Source organism: Anolis carolinensis, chromosome 3 (genome assembly GCF_035594765.1).
Source record: "Anolis carolinensis isolate JA03-04 chromosome 3, rAnoCar3.1.pri, whole genome shotgun sequence".
NCBI lineage: Eukaryota > Metazoa > Chordata > Lepidosauria > Squamata > Dactyloidae > Anolis > Anolis carolinensis.
Window position 1 is genome coordinate 169,115,112 of NC_085843.1, and position 14,763 is coordinate 169,129,874.

A 14,763-nucleotide genomic window follows, 5' to 3' on the forward strand; every position below is an offset into this window, starting at 1 on the left:
TTTTCCCCAGCATCGTGTTCTTTTCCATGCTTTCCTGTCTCCTCATGATGTGGCCAAGCTTGTACAATAAATATGATAAATGTATGATGCCCGTGCTCAATTAAGCTTTCATGTGGAAGTTCTCCAATTCTCTTTTCATCTCTTGATGTATATAGGTTAATTTCATTTAATCTTTGCCATGAATCTGTTAGCAAGAGTAGACTGAATTATTTTGAAAAACACTATCCATTTAGTTTCAGACCTCAGTTCACTCATACTGCACCTCCTCAAGTGTATTGGAAATTTGCCTGAATTCATCATCAGTTAAATTAATGAATCTGCATGCAAGACCAGGCTTAGAACATCAAAACTTTTGCCCTCTAAACTAAAGAGGTTGAAAAAAAAAATAACAGCTAGGGAGGACTGCTAACACATAATGCATAAAAATTATTTATATTAGCCGGAGGCCCAATTTGAACAGTTTCCCACCCAGCATGCAAAGCACAATTTAGTTCTATGTATGTCTACTCAAACGTATGTTTAAACAGCTTCCCAGGCTGAAGAGCACATCTCATGGTGCATCTGTACTGCAGAATTAATGCAGTTTGACAGCATTGTAATTGACTTGACACAACGTTATGGAATCCTGGGAGTTGTAGGTTTACAAAACTTCAACCTTCTCTGCCAAAGTGTGCTGATGTCTCATCAAGCTACAAATCCCAGGATTCTACAGCATTGAGCCATGGCAATGACAGTGATGTCAAACAACTTTGATTTTAAAGTATAGAAGTACTCATGATTTGATGCAGTGGCTTCACTGGCTTTATATAGATTCATATCTCTAATTCATTATAGAACTTATTCATCAGATGGGAAATCCCTATAAGCAGGCTGGCCTTACTGGTGAATAGAATGAATCTCCCTTCTTAAAACTGAAGGTGAGGTGTATGAGTTTTTTTAATTGATTGCACTTGCATTTTAATGCTTGAAGAGATTTTCTGCCCTAGGTGCCAAAATAATTTCCTCTAAGGTGCTATGTTCCACAACCGTGGGCTTCTTGCACTGTCTTTCAGCCTATCTGCCTGAGATTCTTATAGGGATTTGGTTTCTCGACTTTGTCAAGCTGGAGAATTGAGCAGATTCTCTTCTGGCACTAGATTTTCTAAGCATCTCTAGATCTGTTCATAATTCAGTTAGTTTTAAAAAATAAGCTTCTTCGCCAGCCCAGGTATTGTCATTTAAGTCATTATGAAGTTTGGGGACATCACCTGGGCCAGAAATTCTCCTTTCAAGCTCTACCACCTTTGACATAAGGGTCAAGAAACACGGACTGATGTTGTTTTGTTTGAAAGATGGAAAAAATAAAGCATGAGACATGTACAGTATTCCCTCACTATTTCAAGGTTCAGTTTTCGCAGATTCGCTGTTTCGCGGTTTTTCAATAAACTCTAAAAGACTATTATAAATCATAAAAAATTACAATTTACAGACTAAGGAAGGGAGGAAGGAGAAGCCAAAGGGAGAGAAAAGGACCCCAAGCGGCAATGGGAAGAGAAGGAGGCAATTTATCAACACACGATTGGTTGATAAAGACTTAAAATAGTCTATAACTATGCAAAATAATGTATAAATATTAAAATAAATATAATGTCCCAACTTCGTGGATTTTCACTTTTTGCGGGTAGTCCTGGAACCTAACCCCCGCGATAAGTGAGGGAACACTCTATTATAATATTCTGCTAAGTGGGAGTGGGAGTTGATGTTTTTGAGGCCAGCTCTTGCTATACTGATCTTGATTTGAATCCTTTGGGTGGAAACCAGTTAAGAGTTCTCTGAGATTAAATGAGCTTGTGCTTTCACGCATCATTCAGTTGTTACTGTGACTGAGAAACAATGTTCCACTCTCAGGAGAATGGGGCTAATGGAAACCCAGCCAAGAGTAGTCTGATGTAAAACACTTGTACAGCACAAAATGCTTTTGCATCACCAGCAAAGTGGGCTGTCAAAGTATATGCTTGATTGATATAGAATCTCTCTCTCTCTCTCTCTCTCTCTCTCTCTCTCTCTCTCTCTCTCTCTCACACACACACACCCAAAAGAAAATAAGAATGCAGACAAACAAACACACCAGGTGCCTGTCGCACCATGCAAACCACTCTGGTTTGCTTTCAGAAATAAATAGGATTCAGCCTGAATCACATATGCTGATGTGAGAATGGGAGAACAGAGAGTTAGATCAGACTAAAGGTCTTGACCAATGTTCTGTTAATACAATGATCAATTAGTTGGCCTGTTTCATGAGAAGCCTACCAAGAAGATATGAGTACCTCTGCAAACAAATAGGATAACAGCTGCTTATCTGGAAGTAAGCCCATTGAGTTTCATAGGACTTATTCAGATTTGCAGCAGGCATCTTCTGTTTGGTGTTTAGCCCAATGTGTCTTGTAGCAAGACAGTTCGCAAAGGGCAGTAGTTAAAAGGATAGAGAACTGATGAGGCAAAATACCTCTGCCCAGGTATAGCCTTAAGGAATTGCTAAATGACAGTGATTCCTAAAAGATATTGATTCTCTGTGGTTAAGTTATTTATACTGGATGAGTGGAAGGCCACAAGAAGAATAAAAGAAAGTAAGAGTTTGCTTTTTCCCAGTGTGAAGCAGCTGTACCTCAGGTTTAAATGGATTTAAGTCCAAATGATTTAAAGGCATTACACATTCTTCTTCTAACATTTAAAGGTGATTGCCACACAATTGGAAGATTGCCCTTATATTTCCAGAACTGATACATGAGAGATAATAAACAGAATCTGGGAGCCACCGTGGTGTAAAATCATAATGTCATTTGATGTTTAATAGGCTTTTCCTTAATCCCTCCTTATTATCCAACATTTTCGCTTATCCAATGCTTTTATTTTTCAGTGATTGGTTGGGGGGGGCAAAATTCTGCTCACTTACACTTGAAAATTACCTAGGGCCGGCCCTGCTCTGGAGACTAGCATTAAATTCCTCACTCTGCCATGGAAAGCTACTCTGTGATCTTGGGGGAGTCACACATTCTAAACCCCAGAAAATCTCACAATACATTCACTGTAGGGTCACCAGAAGTTGAAAATAATCCAAAGGCACACAACAACAGTTTATGAGATGCAGCACTAGTTATGTATTGAACTGACATGACTAATTATCACAATTTTTTTCTAATCTCAGGGTCAAACTTAGATCACTCTCCTAGAACAGTTTTAGAAGTATAGATAATGAACAGATAACACTATCAATAATGATCTGAGATCAGAACCAATGCATTAATACTAACTACATAAATATGTTCCCCCCCCCCCTCTGGGAGAGTGAGGGACTTAAGTTAGAATATGAAATGCCTTTTCCAGCTAAATTTAGTGTACTTTGAGTACATTTTCTGGAGACTGATATGAGGGCAGCATTTTACTTTGCTACTTTATTCCCTGAGAAGACAGGAAAGCTTGGAGAAGATAATAATTCTGAGGAAAATGGAAAGAAAAATGAAGAGCAGTCAACCAAGGGCAAGATGGATGGATAGTATCCTTGAAGTAACTGGCCTGACCTTGAAGAAGCTGTGGGTCGTGACAGCCAGCAGGGAGCTCTGCCATGGGCTGGTCCATGAGATCACGAAGAGACAGAAGCAACTGAACAAATAAACAACAACAACAAGCCTTATCCCCACTCCCACATTGTCACTTCCCCTGTTGTCTTCTTCTGAGTTTTTCTATCCAAGGATGCTGCAGTTGTGGTTGTGAATGGCAAGTGCTGAAGTTCAAAACAGAAAGAAAGAGATCAGAAGGAGTGAAAGTTTGAATAACGTTTATCACCTAGTAAGTTTAACATTCTATTAAGACATTTGGGATTGGTCACATGAAAGCTGAGAAAGCAAGGAAAAGGTGGAGGGAACTGTCTTCTTTTGTTCTCTGTGGTCAGGTCCCACGGCCTTCTATGTTCAGGAATGCTAGTCATCCCATTTCCTTTCCCTGCTTCTCTCTGGCTTCTCTCTGGCTTCTTCTGTTGGGAGTCAGACAGCACTTAACTCCTGAAAGCGCAGTCGTCTTTCCATTTCTTTGTGCTGTCACACCCGAGTCCCATGGGCAACCACTAGAAGTGGCTTTGCATCATGTGATGGCTGCTGCAGGACTCAACAGTGCAAAAAAAAAAAAAGGAGAGAAGATTGTATCTGATGAAGTCCTGGAAGACAAGCTGAGACTTAATATTAAAAGCTTGGTTGATACGACATATCTGAGTTGGTGGGGACGAAAGAGAGGGCCTTCTCCGTCGTGGCCCCCCGGCTTTGGAACTCGTTCCCTAGAGAGATCAGGCAGGCCCCTACCCTCCTCTCCTTCTGGAGGAGCTTAAAAACCTGGCTCTTCCAAAAGGCCTTTGACGTTTAATTGTTGTTGGATTGATCTATCTGCCCATTCCATAATAGCTCCATTCTTGATGTGTTGCCATTGTTATACTGCATTTTATTGTCAATTTCAACTGTGAAATTACCTTTCCCCATTTCGGCACATTCTGCACTTTGCCTGGGATTTATGATAGTCTCCAGTTTTTAACATTATATGCTTCATGCTGATTTTAATGATTGTTTTTTTTACTGATGTTGATGTTTTTATTGGGTTAATTGTGCTTTTGCTTTGTTATTGATATTTAATTGTTGTATCGGGCAAGGCCCCATGTAAGCTGCCCCGAGTCCCCAAGAAGAAATACTGGCCTTTTATCATATCCTATGTAGAAGTATTCCACACCGCCCTTTCTGAGCCTGGTTTTGATAAACCAGATGTGGAACTGCATTGCTAAATGAACTATAGTAGTAATATAGTATAGTATATAGTAAAAATCTTTTTTTTCTTTTTTTTACTTCTGACTGGGACATATTCCAACAAGAAAGTGTCTTCTCTTTTTTATACAGCTTGCAGCTCTGTGTGATAATTCCTTGTGAAATACGTTAATTCCTCAGACTCATGATAACCTTTATTTAAGAACCTGACATAAAATGTAGAAAAATTAAACAGAGAAAGAATCCTTTAGAAGATTCCCTGATGCCAGCTGGCAGACAGCAGTTGGAATGCAACTGAAGTGAAGATGACTTTGGAGAACTTACAGGCAAAGCTTCCCATAATGAATTTCTCTTTCGAACTATCCTAAGGCTTAAGCACAAGAAAGGCTTTTGTTTAGGATTTTTTTCCCCTGTCTTTTGAACTTTTTCCCCCTTGAAGGCTTTGCCAGCCTACTTTCTACTTTACACACCAAGGCAAGTACATTAATTGAACCCAAAAGATTCCTTATTAGTATTACTAGTGATCATTCGTTTATGAGGAAGAAATTTCTGTAGCAAGCTGCTTCTCAAGAGATACTCCTATTATGCATGTGTTTGTTCATTTGATGCATTTATGGGAAAGGTTGTATGATCTTGAGCATTTCATGTGAACTCCATGTGCCTCACAGTAAACAAAAGTAACTCAGTTAACAAGCTTAGTTTAAAATAAAGTAATCAACGTATTATGCACATTAATTAGAATCTTGTTGAGCAATTAGGAATGTGAAACTTGGAGTTCTGCACTCATGAATGTTTTGTGTTCACAATCTTGACCTACTTTCACAATCTCTACTTAGAGGCTAGGTAGGGACCATTAAAGTTTCCCAATTTCAACTTTCCAGGAAGACCCTGCTGTGATTGTTGGAAGTCATATCCTGTCACTTGGGAAGGAACTGCGGTGGCACAATGGGTTAATCCCTTGTGAACTGCTGACCTGAAGGTTGGGTTGCTGATCTGAAGGTTGCTGGTTCAAATCTACGAGATGGAGTGAGATTCTATCTATCAGCTCTAGCTTGCAGGGACATGAGAGAAGCCTCCCAGTAACACATCTGGCGTTCTTTGGGAACATCTCTGTAGACCACCAATTCTCTTACACCAGAAGTGACTTGCAAGTCGGTTCTAACACGATAAAAAACTTAGGTAGTTGCTGGCTGATAGAACCACTCCCCTATCACTGCTGTGAGGGTAAATAGCAACAGAGGTCCTGCTTCTGTTCCCAAAGATAACTAATATGAAGGTTAAAACATCAGTCAGCTGCTTTTTGATCAACAGGGGAACAGATCTCCATCAATTGCAGTAGCTCCTTCCTGATGAGTAACAATTATTGAGGGGGGGGGGGTAGGGAACAGGAAGAACATTAACTATGTAGCACATTAACTACAGGCACCAGTAAATCTCAAGGAGGTATCCATCTTTCATCAGCTGAAATAGGGATCAATTAATGCAGTGTAGATTCACTGAAATCAACAGAACATAAGTAAATCATGACTGAATTTAGTCCCCTATTATTAAAATGCAAACTAGAATGGGGAATATGTTCAGAAACCAGATGAGCTGATGTTGAATTCAAACCACTTCCACCCTAGGTATTTGAGTATAAGTTAGGACTGCTAATATCAAGACCTTTTTTCTGGGCACTAATATCTCCTGAGGTGAAGAAAAAAAAATACTAGTTCCACTAAGAGTCTCAAGTCCAAGGAAATGTATTTCCATCCTGAGAAAAAGGATTGGGGAGAAAGGCTATTTCTACTGAAGGAAGTTTCTGCCAACAGAAGAGACATGTGCCAAATTCTACAGCTGACACATCGTTGAATTTGGATTTCACTGTAAATCTAAACCATATTTATTCCTGATTTTTATCCAAACTTTCTTCTACAGAGCTCAGGGTGATGTACAAAGCCCCCTCGATGGATTGTCACCTTGACGTGGTGAGGGGGCTTGCGTGTTCCAATGAACCTGAGGGCATAACCACGGGAGTCACACACTCCCAGGAGTGGCCACAGGGGAGGAGCCAGACCAAGAACAATCCGAAGACCCAAAGACCTCAACGGCGGAACAGGCGGAGGATAACATGGTACATGTTATAACAGCTGTGAAGGGGGAAGAAGGCTGCAACAGACTGAGAAGCCACTCTCATTGTGTTAATCACACCACTGCTGGGACCTCAATCTGTGAAGACTGTGTGTTGATCAGCCGTGCACCAACCTCCACACATTTAAAAAAATCACGCACGGGCGTCTTCCAAGAAATGGAGGACCATCATCCTCGAACTACGAGGGATCACCTAAGTGTAAGTGTAGGTGATGTACAAAGATATCCCATGTCACATACAAGTAACTGCAAGAAGAAATTTAGGCGACCAAATTAAGAAAATAGGATTGTGAATTCAGTGTCTGTTTTGGTAGATAGGCTAAATGTAAACTCCCCCCCCCCACACACACACACCAGCCCTCTCCCCTCCCTCCAAGCCCTCTTTCTTACCATTTGCATCCAACCACAATATTTTCACAGCCTCTTCCCAGGAAGCAGTGGTCAGATCTTCCCCCATCACATATCCAAGCTTACAATATCTCCATCCGTGTTTTCCTTATCACAGAACACTGACAAAAGCATAGGTTCTGTCTTATGGAATCCTGAGATTTGCAGTTGTGGAGAACACTTAGAATTCCCAGTCAGAGAACTCTAATGCCTCACAAAGCTACAAACCCAGAATTCCTTAGCAGACTGTTATGAGCATAACACTAGTATTAAAGTACTACATATTTATATAGTGTGAAAGGGCTCCTGAAGCTAAATCTGCTTTTGCAGAAACATACCATAACTTAGGGATCCCCAACCCACCAACACTTCACTATGTCCTCTTGAATTAAAGAATAGCAAGTTATGCTGTACTAACCCATAAAAAGCAGCTGCTTCTGCTGCTGCTCAGTCGTTTAGTCGTCTCCGACTCTTCATGACCTCATGGACCAGTCCATGCCAGAGCTCCCTGTTGGCTGTCACCGCCCCCAGTTCCTTCAAGGTCAAGCCAGACACTTCAAGGATACCGTCCATCCATCTTGCCCTTGGTCGGCCTCTCTTTTTCCTTCCATTTTCCCCAGCATCGTGATTTTTTCCAAGCTTTCCTGTCTCCTCATGATGTGGCCAAAATACTTCAGCTTTACCTCTAATATCCTTCCCTCCAGTGAGCAGCCGGGCATTATTTCCTGGAGGATGGGCTGGTTGGATCTTCTTGCGGTCCAAGGCACTCTCAGGATTTTCCTCCAGCACCAGAGTTCAAAAGCGTCTATCTTCCTTCACTCAGCCTTCCTTATGGCCCCGCTCTCGCATCCATAGGTTACTATGGGGAATACCATTGCTTTGACTGTGCGGACTTTGGTTGCCAGTATGAAAAATCTGTATTCCTCTTCAATACAAACTAATGACCTTATCACATTTGAGTGAATCCATGGAAACTACCTTTCCATGCCCTGCATCACCCACCTTACCTTCTTCCTCATCCTGTGGATGCCTCCCAGTTTCCCTCCATTGAAGGGAAGGCAAAATAGGAAGGCAACACAGTAAGGCTCCCCAGGTTGCTGTGGCTGTGGCAATGGCGAGTGCAGCTTCACCTCCCTTTTCAGCACGGAGCTGGGACGGAAGTGTCTTTACCTCGTGTGAATGGTTCTGTGCCAAAAAGGGAGGTGAAGCAGCATATGACGGGCAAATCGGCCCATCTGATGAGGTGGTAACACTTCCTTACACAGTTCATACATATTTAAAACAGACTACACTAAGATGCTCCTGCCAACCTATCAGTTTGAAAACATGCCAATGTGAGTAGATCAATAGATACCGCTCTGGCGGGAAGGTAACGGAGCTCCATGCAGTCATGCCGACCACATGAACTTGAAGGTGTCTACGGACAACGCCGGCTCTTCAGCTTAGAAATGGAGATGAGCACCAACCCCCAGAGTCAGACATGACTGGACTTAACGTCAGGGGAAACCTTTACCTTTACCTTTTACACTATGGAATTTACTGCCCACTGAGATTAGGCAAGCCCCCACATTAGTAGCCTTCAAGAAAGATTTGAAAACATGGCTTTTCCGTGGTGCCTTTGGAGAGTAACTATTTTACATTCCTTTTCTGTTGCTCCCTCTAATATCTATCCTCTAGACTACACCACTTCCTTGACCCTGATTGCTATGGTTTTATTTTATGTTTCTCTCACCCCGAGTTTTAATTTAATGTTCATGTGGACCGCCCTTGTTTTTATTGTTCCCTTGATTTGTATTGTAATGGATATTTTATTAATTGTACTGTTCATTGTGTTCTGAAGTGTTGTTTTTATATGCTGTTTATTTTGTATTGTTTTGGGCATGGCCCCATGTAAGCCGCCCCAAGTCCCCATTGGGGAGATGGTGGCGGGGTATAAATAAATTATTATTATTATTATTATTATTATTATTATTATTATTATTATTATTATTATCATTATAAGATGAATCTTCCTGTGCCCAAAGATCAGAATGATCTGCCTCACAGAAATGTCACTGGCAGATCCTACAGTTAAGAACTTTTTGGTAGCGATTCCTAGATTATAGAATTCCAGCCCTAGTGATAAGAGGCTGGCTTTTTACTGATTACATTAAGAGAGTCTTGAATGATCATTTGGTTCAAACTGTTCATGTCTTTTATTATTTTGCTTTCTGACATGTTATTAGCAGACTTAATGACCTCTGAACATGATTTGGAGTAGAGATATCTGCTGTCTGAAACAGGGATGAACAAATGTTAGGACCTTCTGGTAAATATTTTCCAACCATTTGTGACAAATAATTGTTGAAGAGTCAGACAATTCTCAGAATCCCCATGCCAGCATGGTCATCAAAAAAGGGTTCCTCTACCTGCTCCCCCCTTTTTAAAAAACCCCAAACCCATACAATTCAAATTAAGAAACTTATTCCAGGTAAGGCGGAATCAAGAGATCTGAATGCCTGAAGCAAAGCTCAATATGGAATCCATTTTCCATCTAGTTATAGAAACTTATTTGGTTGGTAGCTAAAGCATACTTCAACATTATTTTCACGACAGTATTTTCCATTCAGCAAGAGAGCAAGAGGGTAGTTTTGGGAGACCAGGAAAGCTTTTTTTTTTTTGTAAAATTTGCTAGTGCTTTTTCCTTGTTCCAATGACTACCATTTAAGTCCTAAACTGAACTCTAATGTTAGCCCCAATTAGAATAGACTGATTGTACTAATGGGATTTACCTAGATGTTGGTTCCCAGTTCAGTTACTGATTCAGTAAGGTAGACCATCCTTGGTCCCAAACCCTCATTATTCATCTGAGGACATCCACACTGTAGAATTAATGCAGGTTCGCATCACTTTAACTACTATGACTCAATGCTATGGGATCATGGTAGTTGGAGTTTGGTGAGACACCATTCTTTGGCAAAGGAGGCTGAATACTTTGTAAAACTAAAGCTCCCAGGATTTCATAGCATTGAGCTATGGCAGTTAAAATTGTGTCAAACTGCATCAATCCTTCATTGTAGATGCACCCTGACCCTAATTGTTTGATGTTTTTTGAATATAGGAGGAGCCAATACAGATCCCAGAAGCCTGGAGACAGCTCTAAATTCTTCCAGAGTAACCATATAAGTGGAAACACACAAAATTTGATATGTTACATATTCAGTGCAACATTATATCTTAGAAAGTAAATATAAGTTAAATTATAAACCTCCAGATATTACATTTTCAGAAAGATTTTTGTCAGATTGCTAAAATGAAGACCAAGAATCCATGTTCTTCCTTCCATGATACTACCCTGTTTCCCCGAAAATAAGACATCCCCGAAAAATAAGACCTAGTAGAAGTTTTGCTGAATTGCTAAATATAAGGCCTCCCCTGAAAGTAAAACCTAGCAAAGGTTTTGTTTGGAAGCATCTCCAGCGCCTGCCAAACAAAACACCAGAGCACGCAGGATTGGTAAATGTCCATACCAGTTGTACATGAAAATAATGGTAGTAACAGAAAATTTTTGATAGCATTCACAGTTTGTCTGGTTATGTTGGTTTGTGATGACAACTACTGTACAGTATATAATAAATGTTCATTTTTTGTTCAACAATAAATGCGAATTCTTCTTCATGGAAAAATAAGACATCCCCTGAAAATAAGACCTAGCACATCTTTGGGAGCAAAAATTAATATAAGACACTTTCTTATTTTCGGGGAAACACGGTAGTAAAATGTCTACCTCTGCATTTTAGGGACCAATCTCTAATCATGGCAATGATGATAATGATAGAAATTAATAATTATTAATCATAATACTGTCTTCTCCAATCAGTATAGCGGGATTTATAAAACATCTGTGCCTCATTTTTCTGTAAAGTAGAAAAATATCAAGAAACAAAAGTAAATTGAGATATCAGCACTATAAAGATTTGGTCTGCAGTCTCTGAAATGTTACATTAAGAAAGATGTTCTGCAAGGGGAGGATTTTTTTCCCCATAGGGGAAAATCATTTACAAGTTGTAAGCACATGTATGCCTGATGCCATTTGAGCTTTGATGAGGAATAGAATGATGGTGTGGGAGGGGAAAAAGAAGACGAGAAACTTAAATTATGAGAATTCAGATACTCTCAGACTCATGGGGATGGTGTTAATGGACTTATAAATATTAATCAGTAGCCAGAAACATAAAAGAAAATTTAGTTGCCTCTCCATGGACAAGTGTTGTTAGCAAAATACCTCTTGCTCTCTTCTACAGGCTTCTAGTTCACTATAGCGATCATTCTAACTAAAAAATAAATGAGGTTGTTATTGATGTGTACCTTCAAGTCATTTTCATTGTATAACAAGCATATCCTGGAGTTTTCTGGGCATAACTTGCCCCTGGATTCCCCTGAGAGAGTGTGACTTCTCCAACATCACTGAGGGATTTCCATAGCTGAATAAGGATTCAAACCCTAATCTCCAAAGCCATCATCAAGTACTCAAACTGGGATAATACACTGGCTCTAATAAGAAAGTCCAGGTCTAGTCTATTCCACTGTTTAAAAAAGCAGTAGAAGTAGCCAGTGGAAAAAAAGAACAAACTTTGGGAACTCCTTCTGTGTAATAGATATATATTTTAAGTTTGTAATCTCAACCAACTATAGCAGGTTGGTTCTGAAGGGGAACTGAAGATCTGGAATGGTTGTTCCTATGACATGTTGGTACATAAGTCAAGGAAATAGCCTAGCAAGGAATTAAGCACCAAATTAAAGGGAGAGCCACTTGCCCTGTTTCCCCAAAAATAAGACATCCCCTGAAAATAAGACCTAGTAGAGGTTTTGCTGAATTGCTAAATATAAGGTCTCCTCCGAAAGTAAGACCTAGCAAAGTTTTTGTTTAAAAGCATATCCACCAAATAGAACACTGAAGCATGCAGAATTGGTATATGTACGTACCATAAATTGTTGTACATGGAAATAATGGTAATAACAAGAAATTCTTGATAGGATTCACAGTTTGTCTGGTTATACTTGTTTGTGATAACAACTACTGTACAGTAAATAATAAATGCTCATTTTGTTCAACAATAAATGTGAATTCTTCTTCATGGAAAAATAAGACATCCCCTGAAAATAAGACCTAGCGCATCTTTGGGAGCAAAAATTAATATAAGTCACTGTCTTATTTTCGGGGAAACACAGTATATTAACTACTAGTGTATATACCTGGCATTGCCAGGTGTTGGTAAAGGTAAAAGTTTTCTGTTGACATTAAATCTAGTTGTGTCCGGCTCTGGGGGTTGGTGCTCATCTTAATATCTAAACCAAAGAGCCGATGTTGTCCATAGACACTTCCAAGGTCATGTGGCCGGCAAGACTGTATGACCTTTTTAGCGTATATATGTGGCATTGCCCAGGTTAGGCAATATATTTTGTAATGGCACAGTGTGTTAATGCGCTGAGCTGCTGAACTTGCAGACCAAAAGGTCCCAGGTTCAAATCCCAGGAGCGGAATGAGTGCCTGCTGTTAGCCCTAGCTCCTGCCAACCTAGCAGTTCGAAAACATGCAAATGTGAGTAGATCAATAGGTACCACTCCGGTGGGAAGGTAACGGTGCTCCATGCAGTCATGCTGGCCACATGACTTTGGAGGTGTCTATGGACAATGCCGACTCTTCGGCTTAGAAATGGAGATGAGCACCAACCCCCAGAGTCGGTCACGACTGGACTTAACGTCAGAGGAAACCTTTACCTTACCTTTATCTATGTGGCATTGCCCAGGTTAGGCAATGTATTTTGTAATGCTCTTTATTAGAAATACTCACTGCTCATTTTCGATTTTATGAATAGCCCCATTAGAAAATGCATACCCAGATAATGGAAACTTTTATAAAATTGTACAGCCAATGAATATTTATAATAAAGAGCATTAGAGAATGCTTACTAAGTAAATGTCAGGTATATAAACTAGGTATATAAACTAGGTATTGAGTGAGTCATACTCTCTTCGGCTTGAGAGACATTGGCCTCAGAGAAATGTGTATAAATCCCTTTTTTAAAAAATAAAAAAATGAAATTGTTGCCTTAAGCAAGTCTCACTCTCTCAGTCTCAGTGGAAGGCATGTGATTTTTGCTACCACGCTCCTTTTAAAATATATTTCAGCACATTGATTGCTTCCTTGACTTGTGAAGACATTCTAGCCATTGCCCTCAGGACTGTGGTGTTTGGCCACATGCTAGGCCATATGCTGACCCTTTCTGGAGAAGGCCATTTTGTCTGCTATTTCATGGGGGTTTTTTGCTAATATTTTTGAAGGCTCTACAAGTTCTGTCTGCTTAGGCTCATGGTCTAGACACCTAAAAGTCGCCAGATCTGGCCTCTTCTGGTAAGTTGCACTTTTTCAACCTCAGAGCAAATCACATACGCCCTTTAAAATATAAATCTTCATTAAATACCTCACTTCCTAATGGGGTCCTGACTGTGGCCTTCACAGCTATGTTTTTTTAAAAAACATTCATTGTAGTGTTGAGTGATTTCAATAACCACTAAAGTCACGGATCTGGAGGCTGGTGCATCAAGCTACCCCAAAGATCGAATCAGGACATGAACCGGGTTGAAGGCAAAAAGAACAGAGGTTTATTCTTTCAAACCCAAAAGGATGTCGGAATAGATCCTGCACTCTCAAAGATCTGACATACTGCATTGGGAAATATAGAGCATATTGATTTATTTTGATAGCCATTTGGAATACCTGCACTAGCCCCAGATTGGCTGAAAAATGGCTCAGCTAAGATCCAGGCTCCTGTTGGCTTGGGATTCTTTCTGATGGTTTCTGGTTGGTGTTCTCCAGTAGTGGGAAAAATAAACAGCTATCATTCAATTATTCAAAGTCTTTGTCCATTCATTGTTCCACCCCTGAACCCCAGGAATGTGGTGTGGAAGCATGTAATTGTGTTCCTGATTGACTTAACAATTCAGTTTGAGTATACAGAAAGAGGGGCCATGGTGGTGCAGAGAATTAAACCACTGAGCTGTGGAACTTGCTGATCAAAAGATCAGCAGTTTGAATCCATGGAGCGTGGTGAGCTCCTGTCATTAGCCCCAGCTTCTGCCAACCTAGCAGTTCGAAAACATGCAAATGTGAGTAGATCAATATTATTATTAGGCGATCCCTCGTAGTTCGAGGATGATGGTCCTCCATTTCTTGGAAGACGCCTGTGTGTGATTTTTTTTAATGCATGGGGGTTGGTGCATGGCTGGTCAACACACAGTCTTCACAGATCGAGGTCCCAGCAGTGGTGTGATTAACACAACGAGAGTGGCTTCTCAGTCTGTTGCAGCCTTCTTCCGCCTTCACAGCCGTTGTAACATATACAATGTTATCCTCCGCCTGCTCCGCCGTTGAGGTCTTTGGGTCTTCGGATTGTGCTTGGTCTGGAACCTCCCCTGTGGCCAC

The 14,763-nt window shown here is 40.4% G+C and overlaps 1 long non-coding RNA gene across 1 annotated transcript; it reads right to left on the reverse strand.

Annotated features, from left to right (window-relative positions):
- Positions 1-3,797: 3,797 nt before the first annotated feature.
- On the reverse strand, positions 3,798-9,193 carry LOC134297651 (uncharacterized). The gene is made up of 2 exons (XR_010004472.1): positions 7,302-9,193; positions 3,798-4,130 (listed from the first exon to the last, which is right to left on the reverse strand). It is a non-coding gene; the product is annotated as an uncharacterized LOC134297651 (long non-coding RNA).
- Positions 9,194-14,763: the final 5,570 nt, after the last annotated feature.